Source organism: Anopheles maculipalpis, chromosome X (assembly GCF_943734695.1).
Source record: "Anopheles maculipalpis chromosome X, idAnoMacuDA_375_x, whole genome shotgun sequence".
Classification (NCBI taxonomy): Eukaryota; Metazoa; Arthropoda; class Insecta; order Diptera; family Culicidae; genus Anopheles; species Anopheles maculipalpis.
The window spans coordinates 2,162,548-2,179,449 of NC_064870.1; the positions used below are offsets into that span (position 1 = coordinate 2,162,548).

The 16,902-nt window shown below is 48.5% G+C and overlaps 2 protein-coding genes across 6 annotated transcripts in view; both read right to left on the bottom strand.

Annotated features, from left to right (window-relative positions):
• The window catches only part of LOC126559422 (transmembrane protein 41 homolog), a 452,775-nt gene that overhangs the window by 399,348 nt on the left and 36,525 nt on the right, over positions 1–16,902 (bottom strand). Inside the window, exon 4 of one of the 5 annotated variants that reach the window (XM_050215579.1) lies at positions 5,189–5,198. The exons of the other annotated variants lie outside the window; for them this stretch is intronic. The gene's annotated coding sequence lies outside the window, so the exon portion shown is untranslated. Of the gene's footprint in view, positions 1–5,188; positions 5,199–16,902 lie in introns of those variants that run through there. 5 annotated transcript variants of the gene reach the window in all.
• Positions 1–16,902, bottom strand: part of LOC126557510 (facilitated trehalose transporter Tret1) — a 259,197-nt gene that overhangs the window by 65,016 nt on the left and 177,279 nt on the right. The window lies entirely within an intron of this gene.

Genomic DNA, 16,902 nt, shown 5'->3' on the forward strand with positions numbered 1-16,902 from the left:
AACAATTCCAGCGATCCTACTCCAAACGCACACAAACTATGTCCGCAACCGCTCGACACTCATCACTCTGCCCAAAAACGCCACACCGTTTGCTTTCCACGAGCACGAGCTCAACCGACGACGGCACGGTGCAGAGTACCGACGGAATTTCGACGACCCTGCGTACCCGGCAACCACTCGAACGTTACTGACGGTGCCGTGCTCGTGTTGCGGTTGCGTGCAGCGAAACCGGGTTCGCCGCTCAACGGTTCCGCGGTCGCGGTCTACGATTCGTGGAACAGCAACGCATCAACCCCAATGCGTGCATGTGTGTGTGTGTGTGTGTTTGGGTGCGTTTTTCCTGCCGGTTAGCATGGCAAGGATATACGGCTCGGTGTTCATTCCGTTTGATAGACCACGCCTACTTTGGGGTGGATGCGATTTCTTACACCCTCGCGGGTTTACATTGTTCGTCACTGGGAACAACCTTACCCCACTCGCTGGGTGATAGCATCGAAGGTTGCAGATGAACATGCAGCGAGCAGGATGTACAGTGAGTGACAGGTTTCGGTACCACCGGAATGGTTCTGATTGCTTATGGAGACTTTGAGTCAAACTTTGACTGTGAGTTGCTTCAAGAATTCTGAGCTGTGCAGCAGCTTCACTCGGAATAGAGACACCTTAGAAAGCAGCTTAGCAAGCTCACAAATGGTTACGCACTGTAACCGTTCATCCAATAACCTGAGCGGGATTAAAATGAACTCCGCATGTCTCGTCCATAGCGCGAGGGGTTTTTTGCTTTTACACCCCTCACTGCTGGAGGCTGGAAGTGACTGGAGCGAATCTCCAGCAGCAAACCCCCCCAAAAAAAAAAAAACTCATTCCCCAAGAGGGGAAACTATCGAATCCGGATCCCCTGATAGCCGACTACCGTGATGGAGATCTGGCGTTCCAGATCTCCATCCGGGCAAGGGTATGGGAGAAAAATGGGACTGGAAACGGTAGCGAACTTTAAGGAGATGTTAAAGAGGGGCGAGATAAAACTTGAATAAAGTGTTGATGATGACGATTTTGTACGGTTGGTTTTTGCTTTTCTTTTACGATGTGTGTTTCCTTCTCTCACTTTCCATTCTTTTTACTCTACTTCACCATTATCGAATAGTTTGGTGTGGGTCTTCCTTACCCGCTCGCGTCCCAATCGACACACCAGCAGGCCACCGACGTCACCTAGTGGGGCGACCGTTGGTTTGGGTTGTTTGGGGTTTTTGAGTGAACGATACTGACCGCACGCGCGCGCGCTACTGCTTGTTTAGCTTGTTTGCACTGCGCCGTCTCTGTCGTCCTCTTCGCCTTCCGATCCGATGTGTCTTCCGGCAACCGCTGCCCTGCAACACTAAATCCTGCTTTATATGGCACATTTGGAAGGATATTATGGCTACATTTTACTGCTCCGCTTGCACCTCCGGAAGCAAACGAAGAAATAATTTTACTTCGAAAATCCCGAACCCCAACCCTCCTGCGAGCATTTATAGCTGACTGTGTTTGTAGCCTTTGTGTTTTATTCCTTGTCGGATTTTTAATTTTCGCTCAACATGCCCCTTCTTCCCATCGTCACCAGCAAGGATTTATTGCTGTTGCGTGCGCTCCCCATATACATACACACACACACACAAAATGTCTGCCATGTTGGGACCGTTGGTCAGCGAAAGGGCGACACGATAAAGCGGACGGGCTAGGCAGAAACCCTCCCACATAGCACACGCCGAATGAACCAATCCAAACGGTGCAAACGCATCTGAGGTGAGGCGGCAAAAAAGGCAACGGAGCAGCAACCTAAATTAAAACTATCATAATTGCCACCCTCAATTAAGATCATCACACACTCGCGAGCGGGCCAAACTTATCTGGAGGTGGCGATCCGGCCGTAAGATGACTTAAACGCGGACGTGGAATTGGTTCGTAAAACCTTGATCGGGGGAGAAGCAGTAAAAACCAGCACATCTTGGGCATCTGGCAATAATGGTGATGGGTGTGTCGTAAATGGGTAAAAACAATCGCGATGAAAATAGAACCCGGGGGGTTTTTTTTTCCTGGCGAGACACTTTCCCGAACGGGCTGATTAGCGGAGTAGAGGATTTACGACGCTCATGGCAGTAAAGCTCCACGCGTTTGCCATACAGACAAATTAAAAATAGGCAAAACTGGGTAGTTTTGTGGTAGAGTTGACAGGATCTGTAACAAATCGGACCTGTACTGTGAATCAAGTAAGCGGTGCCGACCCTCAAAAGGCAGGACCGGGGTTCAAATCCCATCCGGAAGTCCTTCTTAGGGAGACCTGACTATCCAACTTTTTCTTTCATTAGAAAACCTAGTGAGCGATTGGAGCGGTTTCGAGAATTTGTAGTGTCATGAAAAAGAAGTTCAATTTCTAGGTCATTTTTTCACTGATATCTAGAATTTCTTCTATCATGTTCTATGTCAACCACGTCAACCAAATATGCTATAAAATTCACCAAGTTTCGAAGGAAGCTGTACCGGGTGGCTCAGCACGACCCTCTTCTGACGATGCTGGTTCAGTTTACATGATTTGGTGGAACTTGAACTGTGGGATGGTCAATGTGTCGTGATCGTATCGTCCAGCGCGCGAAGACCACAAGAAAAACGAGGGAATAAACAAAGACAAAAACAATCTCAAATAATAATAACAATAATAATAATGCTAAACAAAATAAACTGAATCCTACTCACTGAGAAATCGATCGAGATGATCTTTCCATCTTTCGGACAGGCCTCCGCTTGTCTCGTGGATCGTGGGGGAAGGCGAGAACCCACAACAAACAAAAACGGGTTACACACGCGGGACACGTAGCCGAGGAACGAAGCGAAAGTATCAAATTTCATCCAATTAATAGACACCAGCAGCTTCAGCATGTGGAGTGGGGGAGGTGGGGGGGGGGGGGGGGGGCAAGGGGAGAGGCTTATAAAAACACGCACACGGGGATGAGGAAAAGCAGGCAAGGCAACAGTTGCCACAGTAAAAATAAAACGTTGACAGAATGATTCTGTATCGGGCATTATGTGTGTGTGTGTGTGTGTGTGTGTGTGTGTGGTTCAGTGCCATGGCAATGGAGCAGCGATGGGGCTCATGCTGTTTCTAACAAAGAGAAACAGCATCGTCCAGAGACGTCCCAAACCGTAGCCAACGGTGACGGTGTAAACTCCCCCGCGCCGTGTCCAAGATCTGGACGAATACCGAGAAGAAAAAGCAACTCGGAAGAGGTATGCCAACCAACGTACAAATCCCAACCAACGCACCGGCGACGGAATGTCCCCTCCCACCACAATCTTGATCGTGCCACCAGTCCCCGGCAAACGCAAGGCGCCTGCACCCCGTGGCTTTCTGTCTAACGTTTTCTCGTGGCATTTGGTGTGGTGGGACCGGTGCGCGACGGACCACCGGACACCTACCCGGCCATGACGTAGCCGCATATATGCGGTACACGCTCCATTGCACTAGTTCAAACGTCAATTAATGGGTTAATTTATTTACAGCGACAATGGCGTACAAGTTTGTTGCACGCAAGCCAAATGTCACTTGCGAAGATCACTTGCCAAAGCCTTGCCCGTTGCGTATTTGCGTGCGAATGTCAGGGCGGAGGGAATGGAGCACACGTGCACCTTATGCTTGAATCAGAATCCATCTCCGTGGTCATCCACTCCCACAAAAACCCGCTTCTTGTCATCTGGTCAACCGCACACAAAACCCACCAAAGATGGACAGTGTGCCAGAGGGCTAGATAATTTATTAAATATAAATAAATGGGACACTCGCTTATTAATCATATCCACCGTCGTATCGTTCGCAGCCGGTTCTGACTTCGCCGGCGATCCGTATCCCCCCGCGTCTCGTTTGTTTCCCTGCAAGACTATCGTCGTCGGATTTTCGGATGATTTGTTTCGACCGCAACGCACCGTGCGCTCACATACTAAACACACACACGCCCCCAGGGCAAGGTTTCCGACCAACTTCACCGGTGGTAATCGTTTTGCCGCCAAGCGGTGAAGGTGTTTGCCTATCCGTGATGTTAAAAAATCGATCACTTCAAAGTTTTGAGCTTCTTTCAATTCTGGTTAGCTTTGTTTTTCTTCCCGCTGAACGCCTGAAATGCTTTGAAGGAATCGCGTTCGTCAGTTTGGCTGCGCCGAGTGACCGAGTACCGGATGAAAAAGCGTGACATCGAAAACACATTACGCCCGGAGTAGGAGCGCGCCGCGTCTGCCACGGACGCGATATATCGGGTAGGAGAGATGGATTGGTACGCCAGAGAATCATCAACCACCTTCCCGGTGGTTCTGGCGAAGGGAAGGAGCGTTGGCTTTATTTTCCATCGCAACCGATAAATAAAACATTCCATCCGAGGCCGAGCATGCTGCAGTAATGGATCAAATGTGGACATTAATCAAGCGAACAAATGCGCCTGCCCCATACACCAACCGACGGATTGGCCGGTCCAACAGGGGACGGGCGACCCGTTTCGGATTTGGACCAATGAGTTATTTGTTTCGTGTGCGGTTTCTGCTGCCGCTGGAAGAGTCGTTTAATAAAAACAGGTAAAACGACCGACACAAATTCGTGCGAGATAAATAGATGTGTTGGTAGCGCGCAGGATTACCTAAATTAATCATAATTGATACTTAACTCCTGGATCGTGCCGTATAGACGCGAGTAAGGAGCGCTCTAGTGAACTTTAAATGCTCCAACTGTCATTCTCATAGCCGCGATGGATTGAGCATTTTGATCCAGTTCTCTCACACATTCTCTCTCTCTCTCTCTCTCTCTCTCTCTACCACACTTGATAATGCAACTTAATTTTCCGCCTTTTATGTTAATACACACATCCTCTCAAAAACCACAAACTTAAAGAAACCCCCATCTGACGGAAGGGACGAGAATCATTATAATATTAGCGCGCACACGTAAAAAAAAACACAGAGTGAGCACTTTTGAGGAAAATTAAGGATTCTAAAGAACGGAAGAATTGGTGGGAAACGGGCAACTAATTTCGTTCGATAGTGGCGCTAACTCGTCAAAACAGCTGCTCCGGGCGGACGGTGCAACGCACAGGGTTAAACAGTGGGTAAGCGAGTTCAGTGCATTGCATGCGCTTATTAGCTGTCACAGACTAACAATCGCTCTCTCTCTCTCTCTCTCTCCCTCTCTTGTTTGTCCCGGAGCCGTTTGAGGATGCTGAGGGCCAACAAAAAACCGTATGCAGATGTTAGGTGGATTGTTTGGTTTCTTTTGAATAGTTGAAGCTCAATCTCCTTACTTTTGGCTAATTTTTTTGGTCGTTCGTTGGTCCCAGACATCGATCATCTGCTCGTTAGTGAGAGTGGACGGGATTTGAAAATCATAAACCTGTATAACCACAACAGTTCGGTAGCACCGAATACTCGTCGTTGGTTCAAGCAGTGGCCCAAAAGTATCTGCACCGTTTGTGGGACCGTTGTTATGGAAACCCTGCACACGAAACCGTTTCTCGGTGCCTGATCAAACGTACCTGATCACGTACTGCACTGCCTGATTGGCATCGGTGGTTGGCCAGCCCTTCCGAACCCGTGTGCTCCTCCTTCTCCGACGGGTTGTGTGTTTAAGTGCATGCCACTTTTCAAAAATTACCCAATTTCCGCAGACCTGTTGAAAGCAAATAATGTAATTATGCTCGTAAATGCAGGCGAAGAAAGGGAATGCAACAGCGAAAAATAAAAAACAAACTGCAACAACAATAACAACAGGTTCCTCGTTTCACGGTGTGCAAAAGGTAATTACTGCCAGGGGAACGCTATTGCACCCTTGCAGTTGGCATCTCAAAAATCTGTTTTGCCAAACAGCTCCTCGCCGTAATCCATGCGGTGGCGCACCGTAAATGCTTGGAGCTGTTTATTTTGGACTTCAAATCCCTTTACTCCACTCCGCATCAGAGTACTGGTAGCAAGTCTTCCTTTGTGCCGAGGAAATGGTTTCCACCGCACCACCAACTAGCATGCATCATTTCTCTCGATGGTCGAAACATTCTGGACACCGAAAGCCCCATTTCAGCAACTGTTGCAGCTGAAAAGAGATTGCTCTGGAAAGGTCTGCAGACGGGCCAGAGAATTCTGTTCTGCTTATTTTTGTCTGCTTTTCGGTTCTTTCTGCAGTCACCTAAAGACACATGGCGGCGGATGACCAGTTGCGAAATTTCTCCGTCCTATGCGTTGGGCTTTCACCCGTACAAAACCGCAGGAAGTTTGAAGTCTCTTGTGTCCGATGAATCCTAGGGCTCATTATTAATTGTTGAGAAGGGAGAAGGGTATAAAATCGGGACCCGGTCTTTACACGGCAGGACCGGGTTTCTAGAACCCATTCGGATCGTCCCTCCGTAATGAGGACTTGACTATCCAACTTACGTGGAAGCGGCATGTCTAGTAAGCCATTTCGATTGGCCTTAGAGAGGTCGTTAAGCCAAGAAGAAGGGTTTTCGAATTCTTAGACACATGTTATGCGTGACAGATGTAGCAGTAAGGATCGATTAAGATAACGATAATCAACAAGTTGAAATGGGAGAGCTCCATCTCCCGTGTCCCTTTTGCCTTCACCCCTCCCACTCGGTATATATGCAACCATGCAAGGAAAATGAGCTGGAACGTAGGGGCAGGGAAAGAGAAAAAAAAAACGAGATGAAGTAATTAACCGCATGAGATGAATCTCATTTTCCGGCCAACTTGTGACAACCGGCACAAAGCACGATGGAGTTGCTCCAACGTTTTTGGGGAAAGATGGGAAGCAGGAAAGACCTTTGCCTTGCTGGAACGGCACACTGGTAGTCTGCCGTCTGCCTGTCTCAATTTCTCCCATCGCTCGGCATGAGAAATAGGCGACAAATGTTTGCATCAATTTCAACAAACAAAGCATAAATCTTCGCTCTGCCATCCATTTGTAACCGATTCCGGGAACCGGGATGTTTCGGTCCCAGCGGCAAACACTTGGCTGGGAGAGTGAGCTAGAGAGAGAGAGAGAGAGAGAGAGATGAGCGAGGGAACGAGCCCTTACATCCTAAAGGGTCCTAAGAATAGATCTCACGGCCGACAAATGGGCTTCGGTTTACTGCCACCGCTGGGAGTGGGAGTTCCGTAGGAAAGTTGTACGATCAAGCGATGACAAAGGGGTGTAAGGGTGGTGTGGAAACAGACCTATACGCGAGTGAGGGGACAGGAATTGTAACAAAAATCTACAAGTTAATATTTTATGTCTCTAATGCTTTTTATAATCATCGTAAATATTATTTTTATTTCTCTCAAGACGCACTCGTACCCCGGCAGCCGGTCCCAACCCAAACCCTCGATGCACGTCCGGCGTGCGACGCGTACGAGCAAAGTGATCTCGAGATCACGAGCGAACAGCCACAAACCGTCGCTGTGTGGGAGAGTGTGTGTGTGTGTGTGCGCAAAGGAATAGGATGGGCGATCGATATCGGCGCCCGCGACGACAAGACGCGCACAGGAGGCGCAGAGTAATGGATGTCACGCAGAAAAACGAAGCAAAAGGAAACAAATGACACCCGAAAAGGCACCAAGACACGGGTGGACCCTTGACAGGAATCGAATGAATTAGAACGGCCACGTTCGGTGCTTACCTTCACGCCGGTCGGACCGGACGCAAAACGTCAACTAGCGACGTAAATGGCGTCATCGTGCGGTAAGCCACCCTGCTTAGGGGGTTTTCTTTGGGTGTCATGAGCGGGATGAGAGATTTAAGTGAAATAATTAAAACTCTATTTCGAAGGATTTATGAAACTGGCGTGCCGCTTACGATCGTGTAAGGTCCGGGCGGCGGCACGTGGAGTTGCATGGGAAGCTCCGTTTGAAACAAATCATCTCAGCAGCGAGATCAACCGCGATATTCATCTTATTGTGATGAATTATACTCTCATTGAGGTTGATATACTTAACAACTGGTGTGACAAAAAAAAAAAAAAATGGTGATATTTCGAGCAGAGATAATCATCGCTCTCTTTAGAATAAAGTCTTCGAAATTCTCATTAGTATACTTTACAGGGGTTTGCATCCGAAACAGCAGGAGGTCAGGAATGTAAGATGTTCTGCAAACAAGCTTAAAAGATTTTCACGGCATCCCAAAAATGTATTCTAGTGGATATGTCGATGTCAGCGGTCGTGTAGTAATGTTACGAAACTTCAAAAAACTGTAGCTTGATATGTGTAGAGTGTAGAATAACTTAAAAAATTCTTGGAGGTTCACAGATGACCTCAACTTCATGCTACTCAATCGTTAAAACGATTGGAACTCAATACTTTGTTGTACAAGGCAAAGCATCGATCAAAGAATCAATCGCTGTGCGCTCTACAATTTCTGTAACACATCTCCCACATCCTCCACCAAACACTTTCCCCACACCTAGCACTAACGTGCTAGGTGTGCCGCCGTTCTGGTGATAAATAAATAGGAAATAAATTGCCGTCAACGATCGGTACTGTTCGCGGTCGCATTAAAAACCGATCGTGCTGTCAGCAGGGCTCGCACGAACCGCAGACAAGGTGGCAGCACCACCAGGTCGCCCTCACAGCACTGTGCGCCAGCCAGACCTCAGCGCCGTACCGTACCTTCCGGGGCACGAGTCGTGGAACGTCGGGGACCGATGCAACGATGTGAGAACATTTGTATCATGATTTTTATTTGAAACCTTAAATACCACTTAGGATTAAGATGTCAAAGTGGCTTAGCGCTCCCGCGCATTAACCGTCCCGGTGACTCGGTACGTTTGTCGACGGCCGACGGCGCACTGTTTGCGCTTTTCTTTGCGTTTGCGCACCGTGGAACGTACGTTTTATTTTTCCCGTTGCCCGCCATATCATCTCACCGGCTCCCGGTGTAGCGTTCCGGCTTCCGGGAGCCGGACGGCATATTTGCCGACCCCGAAAGCTGACGGTGCCACTGATTAATGGCCGTGTCGACAGACGTCATCGACCGCATTGTGTGCCACTGGTTGAGGGTAGGACGCGAGGAGCGACGCTTCAAATTAAGGCTTAACGTTTCCTTCTTTCCTGTTGCTTGTGTGTGTGTGTGTTTTTTTTTTTACGACCACCTATCCACCATCAGAATTGGGGATTAATGCAATCATTTTTATGCATTTTTTTCAAGCCACTGAGATGCGCTTGATCGGACGCATCGTACAGTTGCCGTGAGGAAGAGAGGGTAGTTAGCGGTGATGGAACCTTACCAACGTCCCGTTCGTAAGCATCTATTTGAGGTATGAGTTTCGTACGCTCACTATATCCCTACTATCTATCAGTTTTCGGAGGGCGCAGTATCTCCGCAACAGGATCAAGATCCTGAGAATGTCTGGATCTTGACTCAGGACCAACCCGTATCGAGCTGATCTGATTCGGTGTGCTCTAGTATCGCATCAAGTTACGCGACCTGAAGAGCTGTCAGCTATCGTCCATCATCTCGGAGGGTTTTTCGATCGGATTGATTTCGGATCTCGGTCCGACGGATCAAATTACTGGGCAGGGTGAATCAGTGGGAAGAATAATGTCAGCAGAGCGCACAATAAAATGTGCACAACAATGACGACAATGTGTGGCACTCGCTAGAACAACTTCGCGGATCGGATAAACAGTGGCAGTGTACGGGTCCAGCTAGAAATGATGTACATACTTGGGCGCGATCCCAGCATCTGTCAGTCTGCGATGCAGCTATGCCTTAACGCTGGAAGCCGTGGGACTTTTACTGATCCGGTCCAGTTCTGTGTTAACTCCCCAAAACAAAAAAAAAAGGGTTCGATACCGTCCCGTATCACCAGATCTCGATCGAAGCTCGAATGTCCGCGACGATAATGAATAATCACACTCGACGGACCGGCAAAACAGGGCAACCCAATTCCGAGAACCTTCCCACCGGTTCCCGTAACCTCCGACGGAACCTGTCCGTCCGGCACGGAAATTGATCACTTAACGAAAGTTATAGATTATTTTATTTCACCAGTGACAGTTGTCCGTTTCGTAGCTGTCAACCCACGGCCGTTACCCGTACATGCACGCCTCAGCGGTTGGGCACCACACACGCGTGATGCCGTCCCGCCGCATCCGCAGCAAACGGGTGGGTTCCTATAAATGAGGGCTTGTTTTGCTGTCACATGTGTGTATATAAATATATAAACGAGTCCAATTAAAGGATTGAGTTTTGGAAGTAAATTAATTTAAACGACCAATTCAAAGCTAACAATAAAAGGTAAACAAAATACGAAAAGTTTAAATTATGGAATTATGCTAATGGTTTCTGTTTTATTTATGTTGGTAGCGTTATTTTCCGCTTTGCTCTGTTCGTTGCGTTCGTTGCGTTCCGGGCGATTCGCCCGCTGTATCGCCACGGGCCCGGCAGACCTGTGTCCCAAGCGTCGCAAGAAGCTGGCTCACGCACGTCTTGCTTTTCAACACCGTATCGTCGCACAGTCGTTAGCAACCCAGTGACTCATTGGACTATGAAATCCATATGGCTTGCGTACGACCGCAAGAGAGGACTGCGACATTTGGTCTGTGCGCGGGACATACGAACAAGCCCAGTCGAGTCGATCCAGAAGTCACAGTCCTCAGGGCAAGCACCACGGATAAAGGCCAACGCGCGGATATGCTAGAAAGACGGAGGCGGGTTTGGGGATACGAATCAAATCAACCATAAACGATGGGACACAATAACGAACCTATCAACACTATGGCTACGGGGTTTTTTTGTTGTTGGGCTCCACGTCCAACCGTCCACCACCGTCCGGACCGCTGAACTCGATATCGAACCAAAGGGAATTGATTTCAATCATTATCTTATTGTTATCTTACACATGGAAGCCCAAAAACATGCTTCCCAGCCTCACCTAGGTTAGATAAACTCTAACCCACAGCGAGATGCGCGTCAGGTCCGGTCGACTGCGGTGGAAGCCTGTGGAAGCGGGCAGCAGTCAGCAGCGTAGCAGCGTAGCAGCAGCGACAGCAGCATCAGAAGCAACGACGGCAGCCGGCTACGGGAGATGAAAAATGGAGAAAAGAATAATCTACGACAAGCGAACCTTATCTTCATCTCAGAAACCTCAATCGGCCGTTCCGTTCCCCGCGTCGTACGAGGGTACGACAGTTTTTCGGTGTGTTTTTGGTTGGAGGGAGCCGGAGACAGCGTCAAGAGGCAACGCAAGAGGGACTCGAAGTAGTAGCAAATAAAACACAAAAAAGAACTACTTTTCCAACAGAGTCTGGTGTAAAGCAAAGAAAGAAAAAACGGAAACTTCTAATGCTCAGAATGCATGCTTAATGTAAAGGGAGTGAGAGATATATGCAGGCAGCAGGGAGGGGGGGGGGGGGGAGGAACCTAAAACAAACGTTACAGCGACAGGCGGACCAGCTCTCCTTCCATCTGACAGCTATAACTTACTTTCCTACTGGCGTTCTGATAGAACATTTCGTTTTCAATAATTTTAATCACTTTTTGCGCACTCTTCCAACGGGCTAGTTGTTGCTGTCGCGTTGGTCTCGGCCTACGGAACACAATAAATCCCATTTTCGTTACGATGTGGTCCTGCCGGAGATATCTATTGGTTTTGCGATTTGATTGTCACCATTTTCTACCGCTCAATTCTTAGTATTTTGTTGAGCACGGCCTAAAATTTGGGTTTGGGCACGATAGTTCGAGGAGGACTCGCTGTAGTATATTTGATTGTTATCGCGAAAACAAGAAGAAACAAAACTAGTCCCCCCTCCCCCCCCCCCTCCCCAAAAAAAAACAATGGACAGCACAGCAGCGCTCTTAACATATTGCTGCCATATTAATCTTCCAACCTGGACACCTCGTGTCCACACACGCAGGAATGTGCGTCAGATTTAGCTGCTGCACATACAGCGTGAGACGTGCTTGGATACACACTCCGGGAGGCATCAGTAAGTTTTGCCTCGCTGAAGTCGCAGTAAGGACATTCACCCTGCCAGTATTAGCGATTTTTAACGATTGCTGCGACATTTGCAGTTGATTTTATTAGTGGTTTAGTGGTTTATTTTATTAGCGTATTTGCCTGTAAGGCGTGCAGGTATTTCGAGTTTTGAGGAAGTTGCACTGATGAGATGACGGCACGAATATGGCCGCGACCGGGTATCGGCATCGAGTGCATCATAAAAATTCTCCCAAACCCGGCAAAACCCTCATTAAACGGTTTCTGGCTCGAATGAGAAAGTAAAACATTTATTAAGCTATTAAATCCAGTGACCACTAAGAACGACGGCGTGTGGGATAGTTGTGTGAAAAGATGTGCACCCTATAGCACCAGGATCCTGGTTGGATGTGATCGTTTATCTCGAAACTGGTAAGACGACGGGCAACGTTTAGCACACACACACAAACACACACACAGGGAACCCGGATCAATAATAGTGCTAATGGGGGAAGAGTGGGAGGCGCTAAAGGTGAGGGACAGTTACCCAATTAGTCTGTCCAGGGTAGGGACCCGTTCCGATATGTAGCGGAAAGCGACGTCCCAGTACGAAAATGAACATGCAAAACAGCTTATTCTCAGCTCGGCTGCCCGTACCGAGAGCGTACGGTTCCCGTGATTTGGTTGACGGGCGGTTTTGCGGCGACGCACCATTCGTTAGCCGGGATCGGGTTTGACAGATCGCGTCGATACTTCTGGGGAAAGCTCCCCGTTTTGGGGTTCCAGTTGAGATGCTACGCGGAAGATGTAGAGAATCCGAGAACGAAAGAACAAGCGATGATATCTTCAAGATATCTCATCGAAATCCGCAGCCTAATTGGAAACTATCATAGCAATAGAGACCCGGAGGCCCCTAAGGCGTGACAAGCGCGCCTCAGCTAATTATGGGAGCTATTTTAGTTCGATTCCGATGGCGGAGGGCAGCCGCCTGAGCCTTGGCTGGAAACGGGGTGGAACATTTTTCGGACGGAACCGGTCCGAACACGGTCGCTGCTGCTGCTGCCGTGCTGCGCTCGTACTCTACAGCCTTTACGAAAACTCCCTCACAAGCCGTTTCCTTTCCTTCAAGGTGCTTTAAAACAAAAGACACACATTGGCTAACGGCGAGTAGACGGATGAGAATGGCGGGCCGAGTAGGGCCGCCCGCCTTACATGAAGGTGTCTGACGCAGTGCGTTCTCGCTTGATTTGTGATCCTGCTCGGCTGGATGCGACTTAATGAAAATCAATTAATAAAATGTCTATAGATGTATAACTACAAACCATTCGTAGCTGATACCGTTGGGAAAAAAGCCAGATGCAACGTCCGGACAGATGCCACGGCCTTCCTCCCCATCGCACAAATTCGAACATAAGGAAAATGCAGGGAGGAGGGAGGGGGGGACCACGGTTAAGGAAAGCGAGTTCCAGAAGAGAACGACAACCGTAACATGAGCAAACAAATAAATCGAAAACTTATCTAATAAAATACCGTAGTTTACGATCGTTTAATGCAAATGGCTGTAAAACAATGAGGCCCATGGTAACGGGGAGCTTGGGTTACTGCGAGGCCGGGAAACTGGAGCCGTACTGTGACGATAACGATCAGCGTCGTGCGGGAAGAACAACTCCACGCGCAAGAGTTTGAGGTGAGGACGGGAGGGCTACAGTGAAGACTCCCCAGGCATTGCTGGGGCTTCTGCAGCCAGTCTGGATGGCAGGGAAGGCACGATGCGTTTGACTGTTGGGCCCTCCAGACTCTCGCATTGATTGAAGCGAACGGCAAAGGTGGAACCGGGATGGCAAGTAAACGAAACGGTTTAGTCTGGTTGGGAAATTCCCGGAGGTTTTTGGAGCAGTATGGAGAAGTTTGCGATGTTACTGTTTGAAACCAGGAACCACAACAAAACGGTAAGAGGTGTAGCTTAAACTCCCAAAATTATACGCACACTTTGTCGGATAACACAGATATTGATCGCTGGAGAGAAGCAGGTCCTCAAATTGCATCAAACGGTGTACTGGTAGCAAAATAAAAACCTCTTGATGCACACTCCAACCACCCACATTATTAGTACATTAATTTTGATGATCCTACAACTTCACGAGGGATGTTTTATCTTCTCCGCAGATGTGAAAGTTCAATCCAGCCCGGCCGAATGCGGCATACAAATGGTCGCTTCCCTGATGGGGAATCGTACCAGCTGCGATAGCTTGACGATTCGGCTAGCATCAGCGAAAGAAAACTTGAGAAGAAACAAAAAAAAAACATCCTCACCCATCGTCCCTCACTAACGCAGATTGGACACGCACTCCGCACGGTGTTCCGATGCTGGGGTGAGAAAAATCGACCGTCGGAAAACCTGCCGGTGCCATTTTTCCTCCCCCCAAAAAAAAAAACCCCCGAACCCAATCGCTGGGGCGCTGTTCGGCGCACTTCAAGCATCAAGTGACCATAAATCATAGCCAAATTACTCTTCACCACGCAACGCACCCCGACGGACGGTCGGGATGTACAAACCGAGACCGACCCAGGCCAAATCTCTCTGGTGTCGGCGGGGTGAAACAATTTTCCATCTCACGGCGTGGCGTACCGGCAACAGAGGGCGGTGTGGGTTGGTTTGGGAAAACCTTGTGTGACCCTTCTGCTTTGTTTGGTTGGATGGTGTGATGGGATGTACTTACAATCTAATGGATGTTTTCCCTTTTGATGGTATTGAAAACAGATTCCATCTATTGTGGTGAGCTGGATGAGGCAAGGATAAATAATGAGAGGATCACCTTTTTTTGTTGGACGTGTCCCAGTGTGTGCTGCTATTATTGATTTTGAACAATTTGTAGTATAAGGTGTACTAATTTTAGAGTCTGATGTGTTTGTTTGATCAAGGTTTGTGAAGAGTAAAATTTTGTAGAATCATAATTCTTCGTCTGAGATCTCCAAGATGATCTGAGATGTCCAAGGTTTGTTGTAGAATTATATACTCAAGAACGATTTCTTGCAATACACTCTACTCTACTTACATCCACTTCAGCACCCCTCACGCGACCAGCAGCAGAAAGGACACGGTACAATTATTTTCATTTCTTTAATGCACTCTACCGAACGGCATCTAATTCAACATAATCAAATTTAGATCAAGCAGAACCGGGAACGGAACCTCCCGCCGTTCGGAAGTGCTGTTGTGTTTAGGGTGAACTCTACACCCGAGTGTGGCAAACGAATCATCCGGATCTAATTTCTTCTAGCGTCGGCAAGCGCGAAGGGACCGAATTCGCAACACGCATCGCCTACGGTAACCCATAAACACCGGACGGCGGGTGTGTGCATCCGGATGAGATCCGGAGGATTAACGCACGGTGTGTCGAGATGAACGATACGTGTACGTCAACAGTGCGTCATTAATGTCATAGTTCTGCTGTCAGTATTTTTAGTTACGCGGTGTGCTCGGTGTATCGGAGCTCTGCTTGACAGCATCTCGTCAACGTGGTTTTACCCAGATTGATAGATAACGAGACTGGCAAGCGAATCTTTCGCCTCCGTTTCCTCCCACTCGATGTACAATTTGTCACCAAAGCGTTGGTCGATAATGTGAAGCAGATGAAATAGTACGAAAAGAGCAATACCATTATACAAACAATGCAAGCGACCGAGCTTGTGTCGGAGGCAGGATCTAGTTACCATTTTGATGAAGGGTTCCCACCCTCGGCCAATCTCTGCCCGGAGGATCATAATTAGGTAATCATCACGAGCGAAATCGCTTTTGACAGTTTGCTCAGGACTTGTGCAGTTTGGTTTCAACGGAGCCTCGATTAGATCCTCGCGACATTCGAGTCGTAAAGTGTCGTACGTCCAACATTATATACACTTTGGGTGCAAAATCTGAACACATGATGCAATCGGCACCTTCACCCTGCCTGTGTTGTTCTCCGGTACTGCCCTCTGGTCCCGGATAACCTGTCAAAACAAATTCATACCGACAATGTGCATCTTGTCGCGTTACGGGTCATAAAGTAAGCGGGACGGTACCATTTTGGGCTTGGGCGCTGTTCAGACATCGCAGCTTGCAACTACCGGGTTGCCGTGCATAATAGCCGACCAGGGACGGAGCTGCTTACCTTTACCGATGCTCGATGTGGCGTGCGGCTTCCTGAGTATGCCAGGAGGGATCAGAGGACGAGCGGGACAGAGGGAGGTGGCCGTGGTCTCGCACACAACAAACGCGACGGGGTGCTTTTGTAGAGTTTTATTGTTTGCATGTTATCGCTTGTTATGGCACTTTATGTTCTCATTTAGACCGTAACTCAATCCCTACGGTAACGGGCGGGACGTCGCGATGCCCGGAAACGAGGAAGCAAAAAAGGATACACTGTTGTATGTTTGTGTATGTGTGTGTTTGTTTTTTTATATACACAGAAAGACGAAATGGTGGAGAAGATTTTCTCGCTCTCTCTCCCTCTCATACTCTGGTCTCGCTTTTTCGAAAATGTCTTCCCGCGAGACGGACGGACCGGGCCAGGTCGATTCAAGGATTCAAGGTTCGCCCAGAAACGGAAAGGAAACACAGCATCAAACTCTTTGAATAACATGTTGTTCCCCACTTGCTGCCTTATTCCCCAACATTTCTGGTGAGTCTTTGCCCACCACTGCCTACCTAGCCGGGTGCCATTGTTTTGGCTGACATCCGTGTCCTCCGGACGTCGATTGAAATCGCCAGCAAGCCCTCCAAACAGCACCGCTGCGCTGATATTTGATCCCGCGTGCGTTCTCTCCCATAAAATCTCCCTCAGCGCTCGGGTTCGGCGAAAAAACCCGCGACCCGATCGTTCGCCTGCCTGTCACCTGTGGACATTTTTCATCCGTAATTGATAATTTATCTCTGTCAAAAGAATTGCGACAGTTCGGCCCCGACCGCTGCTAA